Source organism: Callospermophilus lateralis, chromosome 7 (assembly GCF_048772815.1).
Source record: "Callospermophilus lateralis isolate mCalLat2 chromosome 7, mCalLat2.hap1, whole genome shotgun sequence".
Lineage (NCBI taxonomy): Eukaryota > Metazoa > Chordata > Mammalia > Rodentia > Sciuridae > Callospermophilus > Callospermophilus lateralis.
Genome location: NC_135311.1, coordinates 23,569,939 through 23,580,082, shown reverse-complemented (window position 1 = coordinate 23,580,082; position 10,144 = coordinate 23,569,939).

Sequence of the window (10,144 nt, the reverse complement as noted above, 5' to 3'; positions counted from 1 at the left end):
TTACTCCTGCTGTATCAGGGTACACAAGTTGTTCATCACCCTCCCACCCCCCAGTTATTTTGCCCAGCCAGCCGGACTGCGGCAACTGGCTCTACTACACAGCCAGCCCAGCTCAACTGATTGACCAATATGATGAAAACTTACATGTGGGAAAAATATTCTTTATTTTAAAGTCAAAACTCCAGACAACCCTAATTTGTTCCATGGCACTTTTAAACTTAAAAAAAATGTATTGCTAGAACTTCAAAAGGACAGATTTAGGGTCATTCAAGTGCTGTTAAGTGCTGCTCAGTGGTAAGGAAAATCCTCGGGTTCCAAGCCTTCACCGACAGCTCAGAAGCCCACCACAGTCAGTGTACCAGCAACACAGCGCACACCTGTTCCCAAGGCAACCAGGAGTTTTCATACAACAAGAATAAGGGAAGGGAAAGAAACTTCTCCTTCAGGTGCCGCAGTCTGGCTGGGCACAAATCACCGAGCCACTTGAAGATTCAAGCAGGAACAAGCTTTATTTTTAGAACCCACTCGGCATGCCCACGTGAACTCTCCAGGAACTCCCCAAGAGCTACACCAGCGTTCGGGAACTTCCCGAGCACTCAACCGGAACTCAACCTGCGAACTCCACCCACGAGAACTCTCTAGGAACTCCGCGAGAGCTCAACCGGAACTCAACCAACCCACGCGAACTCTCTAGGAACTCCGCGAGAGCTCAACCGGAACTCAACCAACCCACGCAAACTCTCTAGAAACTCCGCGAGAGCTCAAAAAGAGCGGCACCAAGGCAGCAGGAACCGCTCCTCTGGCAAAATGCCAGGCACCATCTTGACTTGGCCGTGGCTCTTAACACACAGTAGTTTTTGTTATTATTTATTTCTGAATTACTGTGATATTTGTTACAATTATTGAATCAATATAATAATATTGATATTGATATATCATTATGAATTTAACTCCTTGTTGCATAGCTATGTAAGTATTCACACAATCATAGTGTTGAGTATCCACCATCTTGTTTGCTTACAGATTATGTTCACCAACCCAACAGTCCCTTTCTTCAGATATCCAATCTTTCCATTTTCCCTGAATTTCTAGGAACATTTAATATTTCTATGGTCTGTTTTGTATTTTTCCTGGAGTTATATAGTTGGAGTCACAGTAATGCTGTTTCCATTAGTTATATGTTTATGTACTACATGTTTATGAATCTGTTACTTTCTTTAATATTTATTTTTTGGTGTTAGGTGGACATAATATCTTTATTTTACATTTATGTGGTGCTGAGGATTGAACCCAGTGTCTCATGCATGTTAGGCGAGCACTCTACCACTGAGCCACAACCCCAGCCCCAGTCCATTTCTTTTCTTTTTTTTTTTATTGCTGTGCTTAATCCTGCCCCTCTTCCCCTAGAACTCAGGCAATGGTCCAAAAGGGAAATTCCATGGAAATGAATGACCCAGTATTTCCCTGGTGCACCTCATTGTGAGGATATCTATGGCTACTCCACATTGCTAACCAGTCCACTCTTGTATCTGCCTAAACCCCTTGAGACCTCTGTCCTCAGTAACTTGAGCACTAATAGATTCCCAATGCCCAGATCACCAAGACACCACACCCTGGATCCCCCTGAGCCACCTACCCAACTTTTGTTGGCTATTGTGGCAACATATTGCCTTTTACTGCCTGTTTGATCTGAGCAAACATCTGATATTTGTCTTAACAAACTGGAAAAAGAAACAGAATAAGAAATCAGAGTTTGCCCCCTGCAGTCATGACCATTTTTGTAACTGCTGTTAGTCTTCCTTTTCTTTTTTATTTGATCTTTTTAGATATACATGACAGTAGAGCATATTTTGACATACATATATGGAGTATGACTTCCCATTCTTGTGGTTGAACATGATGTGGAGTTTCACTGGAAAACATGAGAAAGTTCCATTTCCTATTTCCATCTCCCCCTCTCTATTCATTTGCATTTCTTTAATCAATGGACCTCTTTCTCTCTAGCCTCTGTGAGTTACTTTAAAAACTTCTTCTCTTGCTAGTGACTTGACAACCTTAATAAGCCTGGAGAAGAGGTGTCTCTTTACAGCATAAAATATCCCTTGGTGTCTCAAAACCAAAGGGATCAGGGAGGTCAAAGCAAATTAGTAGAGCTTCAGACCTGTGAGAAATCCACTTCAAACTCCTGGGGCTCTACAAGGAAGATAGAGGTCTCCTAAAAGTAGGGACAGTAGTACCTTCCTGGGTTCCTCTAGGGTAAACAGGGTTGCAAGAAGTTTTCTTTCAGTCTCTTCCTGTGGCAGCAAGAACTCTGATGATTCCACTTAGTTGTTTTTATTTTATTTTATTTTATTTTATTTATTTACCAAAGCGATTAAGGGGGAATTTTAAATTATCCCCAGCAAGTGATGTCACCAAGAAAGAAAGCACACAAGGATCAGAAATCATTTCAGCTTAAGTTAATTATTTTTTTTATTAAATATAAACCAAGATTTTAAAACAAATTAAGGTGCATGTTTTAGATAGGGTTTTTATCAGTTTCCTTGGGCTCAACTCAGTCTCCCACCTCAACCTCCTGAGAATCTAGGACTACAGGTGTGTGCCATTATGCCTGCCTAACCAAAGGTATATTTAGCAAGTGACTAAAAACTAAATACATCCTGTTGGTCAATTTTGTGTCACTCTAATAAATAAAGGAGATGATCAACTTATGGTGATTCAAGGTTCCTTTTGGTTCACAGATTTGGAGGTTTCAGTTCATCATTGGTTGATCATGTTGTTTTGGGGTTGAGAAGAGGGACCACATCATGGTGGGAGTGTGTAGTGGAACAGAATTTCAGAGAGTGATAGAGAGCAAGGGGCTGGGCTTTTATGATTATACTAGGGTATGTTCCACATGACCTACTGGTCCTCTATCTATCTCTCTATATATTTTTTCATTCTATAGTTCTAGTAATGAATCTCAGGCCTTTGCACTTGATAGGCAAGTGCCCTTCCACTGAGCCATGTCCTCAGCTCCTGGGGTCTCACCTCTTACATGTTTCCCTACCTCCCAATAGCTCCATCATGGAGGCCAGACCTTGACCACACAGACCTTTGCGGTCGATGGATATTCAAACCATCAGCAACCACTTTATGGCTTTAGCCAAGGACACCAAAGAGGGAACAAAATACAGACCACTCCTTCGGGAGAGCCAAAGAGGGCTCTGCCACATATTGAGGAGTTACAGGAAACATATTGAGTAATACCTGCAAGTTGTAGGAATGCATTTGGTAGTTCCCAATAGACTATATATGTAACATAACTCTGGGAGAAGGGAAGCACAGACTATTTACAAATACATAAATAATATGAAATGTTGCCAATAACAGAGCCACAGTGAAAATTAAAAATATAAATTTTAAGAATTTTTTTCCAACAAAAAGAAAAGTCTATCACAAATGTCTTTTCACCTTTTGTATAAGCTAATTAAACTACTTAGCTGTGGTGTATAGCTTGCCTCTCGGTGGCAGAGCAATCCATCCCTGTGGCTACTAGGTGGGATTAGATGTCTCGGGAGCTGACATCATGCTTCTCTTGCTGCTCATGTTGATAATAAACTTTGGTAATCCATTTGGGCTTGTTGTATGCTCCATGGAAGTGAGGCACCTGCAGTTGTGATCTTTGTTTTCCTATCAGCCACCATATTGCAGCTTAGGGACTAATAAATAATGGCAGATAATTGTGACTATAATTATGTGGTGATGCAATTTGTAGCAAATTTTTTTTTTAGAAAGAGTGAGAGAGAGTGAGAGATTGGGAGAGAGAGAGAGAATTTTTTTTAATATTTATTTTTTAGTATTTGGCGGACACAACATCTTTGTCTGTATGTGGTGCTGAGGATTGAACCCGGGCCGCACGCATGGCAGGCGAGCACGCTACCACTTGAGCCACATCCCCAGCCCCTGTAGCAAAAATTTCATGCACCTGGCATGTCACTTACTGACATCTCAAATACTTTTCTGTTCCCTTTGGTAATCAGATGAAAACTAGTTTGTATTATATGACAGGGGCTCTAATTGCTTTGATCATCTTGCCCAAGTGCTATATGGTCACTCTTCCTCTCCATAATAGTAAAGTTTCAAAAATATTGATGTCCCCTTGATATAATATACCCCCATGACACCAGGCTAATTGGGTTTGGTGAACACAGCATATCAGAAATACTCTAAATGCTTTAGGAAGATCCTGAGATATACATCCCATAAAAGTTCAGGGGCATTTTCAGTCTTGATGGACCTTGTGAAATTTTGGAGGCAGTATATTCCATTTTAGAACATGTAGTGTTGATCCATTGCTAGGTAATCATTAAGGTTGCCAGTTGGGGATGGGAGTAAGACATGGGGTAGTATGGCTTTTCATTGGGAAACTGAGGGACATTTTACCTAGTGGAATCTACTCTCTAAGTCACTTTTAATTTCTGCAAAATGGCATTGTCTGTGAATGTTGAGATCAACTTTTTCTAGGCCCTTTGTCTATGTGAGGTTCACACAACCTCTATGTGCAAAGATGTGATCTTAACTTTCATATACATTACTAATCTTCTCAGGCCATCCCCCCAAATCTCCCTATCACTCATGATATATGATGTCCCTTCAGTCCTACACATTTCTTTATGACATTTGCAATTTTAATTTGTGTGTGTGTGTGTGTGCACATATTCTATGGATGGAACTCATGTCCTTGCACATGCTTGACAAGTGCTCTACCACTAATCTTCCTCCCTAACCCACCATATTAAAATTTACATTTATTTGTGTAAATGCTTTAATAATGTTTGGCACCCTTTTAGTCTGCAGACTTTATGATGCCAGTGACTTGAGTCTGTTGTGCTCCCAAATTTATCCTCGAAAGCCTTACCTAGGAGTTAGCACACATTAATGGCTCAAGAATGTTTCTTTAGATAAATATATACATAAACAAAAAATATAAAAGAATAAAATGATGGGTATCTAGAATGAATAAGGAAAAAGTATAGAGGGATAGATGACTTATCAAGTTTTGCAAACTTCAGAAACACAGATCAAACCACAAGACCCAGAACAAATCCAGAGCATAGTGATGTGGCTCAGAAGTTCTTGGGCACAAATGAGGAGCTTACAGCTAAAGTTTTGGTTTAGATTGTCATACTAAACTCAGAAAATTAGGGAATTTCTCCCCCACCTTGTAACTCATGAAATAACTAGTACATGTTCATATTGTTATCAGATAATATTGTTGTACATGCCTGAAATCACAGTGACTTGGGAGGCTGAGGCAGGAAAATCACAAATTTATTATCAGCTACTGCAACTTAACAAGACCCTAAGCTACTTACTGAGACCCTGTCTCAAAATAATAATAATAATAATAATAATAATAATAATAATAATAATAACAACAACAACATCAACAGAAACAGCAACAACAATAAAGCTATTGATGTGGCTCAGTGGTAGAGCAACAATAAGTTCAATTCCTGGTACAAAAAAAAAAAAAAAAGAATGAAGAATGTTATAGTGTTATATGGGATAATTCAAATGAGACTATTAGCACATTTTGAAACAGAATTTTGTGAAATAAAGAAAGATGAATAAGAAACCAAGTGTAGTAAAACCCTCAGTCTAAATTCCAATTATAATTTGAATTCAGTGCATTTCTCTTCAGATTACTTGTTAGTTTTTCTATAGAGAAAGCCTAGAAATAAATGGTGTTTGTCAGCTCTCTGTCACTATTGCAAATACCTGAGATCATTGACTTATAAAGATAAAAGGTTTGGCTCATAGTTTTGGAGATTTCCACCCATGATCAATTGACCATGTTGCTTTTGAGCCCAGGACAGGGCAGTACATCATGACATGACTTTGTCAGAGTATATTTGTTCATCTCATGTCCTGGAAGCAAAAGAGAAAAGACTGGGCCCTGATAATCTCTTTTAGGGCATGCTCTCAAGTGATTCAAAGGCCTTCTGCTAGACCCCATCTCTCCTATGACCACACTGGGGACCAAGCTGTTAGCATATGGGCCTTTGGGAAACACTGAAGATCTCAACTAGAGCAGTAATGAATTTTGCTAGCACCATGATCTCAAAAAAAAAAAAAACATTTTGTGAAAATGGTCTTGAGCCTTCTTGGAGACAGGACTGACTTCCAGTATGTGGTAGGAAATGTAGGAGATTAATTAATTAATTAATTTTCTCTTGTACAAGGAAGTATAGATACTGTGTTGTCAAACACTACAAGGGTTGTGTCAAACACTACAAGGAGTCAGAACAAATAGACTCCTATTTTCCAAAGATAGGACAGTTTGAAATTTGCTGTGAATAATTACAATATGTTGGAATTTATTGAAACACATCAAATATGTTTAAACCTGTAAGTTCTTAATGATACAAAAAAACTAAAAATAAACATTACTCTGTAAACAAAGTGATACATAAAATCAGAACTGTCCCAACATCAGGAACTTGGGATGTATGGACACCCTTTTGAAGGATATATCAATTATAATGTGTGTTTTTTATTTGAATTAGAAATATATATATATATTCATTTCATGCACATACATATAGTCATTGGGAAGTGATGATATGAACATTTGATACTTGATATATCTAATATTATTAAATTTTTAGGTGTGATAAATTATATATATATATATATTATATGTAATATGTAATATATATAAATTATATATATATATATACACACATATATTTATATATACATATATAATGTACTAGGGGTTGAACCCAGGGTTTCACACATACTTAGCAAATGCTCTAGCATGGGGCTATATATCCAAAGCCTTATATTGTTTTTTCATTAATTTTGAAATTGTTCAGCCTGATTTTGAACTCTGGTCCTCCTGCTGGGGTCACATAACTGGGATCACAAACTTCACTACCAGGGAAGACCCTATGTGTGATAGAAACATACTGACTTTTTACTAATGAAGTGATATTAATGACATTTGTTTAAATATATGATAGGAGGAGGAATGAGTATAGAAGAAAAACCTTGATGTTATCCAAAGTAGAATTATGGGTATGTATCTGATATCATATTGGGCCTTCTGTTTTTGTTTATATTTCAAATTTTTCGATAACAAACAGTTTAAGAATCAGAAAAATATAACATACGTGAGAAGAAAATACAAGTTTCAAGTTGGAAGAAGATGTTTATAGCTCTAATAACAAATGATTAATATTTAGAATATCTAATGGAATCCTAATAACAAAACTACAAAGAGCCAAATTGCAAAAATGAGCAAAAGAAAAAAGACTAGTCAAAGAAAAGGAAACAAATGCTTTTTATGCATTGTACATAAAAGTACATAAAGACCCTAGAAAAGCCCATAACACATATATGCTTTGAGTTCCTGGAATCCAGTATTACCAACCACAGGTTGAGTTGGTGATCTATGGAACATAAGTGGCTCTAAAGTTCAACATGGCTTTTTTCTAACCTAGGGTTGGTATCTCCTGCTATTGAGTAGACCTCAGTGTTTTCATTGTCTGTGTGTTTTACATGAAATTCTCATAATAGTGACCATTTTAAAAGTGCACATTAGTAATAATTACAATGTGACTACTGCCTTTATCTTGTTTTAGACCTTTTAATCAACACAAAATTAATATTTAATTTAAGCAACCCCTACTTTCATGCCCTCCCGGGCCATGACTACCACCATTTCCTCTCTATGGGATTATATATTCTGAATATTTGACATGACCATATATAAACATACCATATGTGATTTTTTGTATATCTGATCTTGTTTACTTAGCTGAATATTTTTAAATATATATATATATATATATATATATATATATATCCCCATGTTTTAGCTTCAATCAACATTTTATCCCTTTTGTGTGGGTGGGGGCAGAGATGTATTCTGCTATATTTAAACACAAAACCATATTTTGTTTACCCGTTCATCTGATGATGAATATTTGAGTTGTTTTCACCATTTTGCTAGCATGAATGGTGCTGCTATGAACATTTGTGTACAAATGTTTGAGTGTTTGTTTTCAATTCATGTGGATGTATAACTATGAGTGTAATTGGTAGGTAATATTGTACCATACCATGTACCCCACCAAAGGGACCCCCTACCATATTTGTAACATATAAGCTTCAGCAGGTGACAAACCATCCACCATAATTTTTGTTTCTCTTTTTGTAGAAAAGGCTTTTACACAGTTCATCATAAAAACATATGCAGAGGGGATTGTGGTTTGTAGTTTCCTCTTTTATTGTAAATGCCAAATTTTCAGAAAACAAGAATCTTGTAAAACCTTTGTCTAGTCTAAAAATAAGAAACAGAAAGCAGAAGTTTAATCCTTCAAACCTCTCCTCCCTCCCACTGGGTATAAAATTCAAAGAATTTCCAAACTTATGGTCCAAAAATTTTTAGGCAATAGTCAATATGTACTACGGCAGCTAATAAACTGGCTTCCGGTCAACTCCTCAGCTGTCAAGCCTCTTCTCTTCTTACATAATTTGGCAACCTGGATGGGACAGTGGAGGTTCAGATGGTTTATTGTCTTTCTTATCTTCAGAGTCTGGATTCTCTGGGACATTGAAGGATATTTCTTCTTGGTATACCACTTCTTGGTGTATCGTACTGGGGTTGAACCCAAGGTTTCACACATGATAGCAAATGCTCTACCATGGGACTATATATCCAAAGCCTTAAATTGTTTTTTCATTAATTTTGAAATTGTTCAGCCTGATCTTGAACTCTTTGCTTGTATGTGTGGTGACTCACCCAGCGCCCCACAATGACTTCTATGAAGCACAACAGAAACCACATGGTGCAAGAATGTGGAATATTCAACTTGGAGCATTGCCCAACTGAACAGGTAGAAACCAGGTCCATTAATGCTTTCCTCCTTGACTTCCTCTTAGACTTCTAAGCAGGTAGAAGAAAAGCTTGATCCACCTCTAAGTGTCTCTGAGTAATCTCCAAAAGGAATTAGAACTTAAAAGGACTCAGGGAGTTACCCAAATCATCTCTGTTCTAGGTCACTGAGCAAAGGGAAAACCATGACTCCTTGCTTGGTTTTGAAATTGTTGGAATTGAGAAAATATAGACATTTTGTTTTGATCATGTCTGTGTGAAAGTGCATGAATGAGACAGTCCAAGCAAGGGATCTAACCCAACAAAAGGACTGAATCAAGTTTGAAGTGACAGTCCATGATTCCATGGTACCTCATAAAGTCTAAGATCTAGGTGGAACTCCTTGCGGGGTGGGTGGGTTATACCAATGCACAAGGCTAAGAGGATCTAAGTCACAAAGAGGGGAACAGATGAAGATGGATGAAGATAGTCTTATCCTAAGCATGTGACACTGATGCACAGTGGACCTTGGAAGGCACATAGAGTAAACTGAATTCTTTAAAATGTATGTTAGAGAACTTAAGAGTGATTTTAATGGTAACTGGGGTGAAACTAACTTCACAAAAGTTATATCCTCTCTGCCAATTACAATGGTGGAGCCTTGATGTGGGATGGCCACCAGGAAGATCTTTAGACAAAAGTGTCATTAGTGAGGTCCTTTTTATAGTTTTGAGAACCCCTGCTCCCCAGATCAATTTATTTACATTGATTGCTGATAAGAGATAATACAGAAAGAGCCCCCTTTGTTGAGAGCCTGTCTAGAAGGACAGTTCAAGTGATGTTAGCTTCTACTGTAGTGGCCTCTAAGACCCAACAAAAGGAACTAAGGAGAGAAAATCCTGTCAAAGAACACAAACCACTTTTTTCCTGTATGCCAGGAAAAAACCCACCACCTTCTGTGCCACTCTACCTAACATGGCCAAGACCACTGAGAGCTAGCAAATGGTGGCCCCTCTGCATCAGCTGCTCCTTCCTCCTAGATGTCATCAGTTCCAGAGAGCCAAAGACCTTTCTACCCATCCCCCCTGAGACCAAGACAGGAACTTGTCCCAAGATGAGAGCCATTACCCAGAGGAGAACTCTCCAGTGCCCCTATAAGAGACTAGAGACCTGCTTATATTAACAAGGTGGAAACATCCCATCATAACAATAGTTTTTTTTTTTTTTCACCAGCCTTTAACCACCACTGATCTCTTGAACTGGAAAAAATCTTACTCC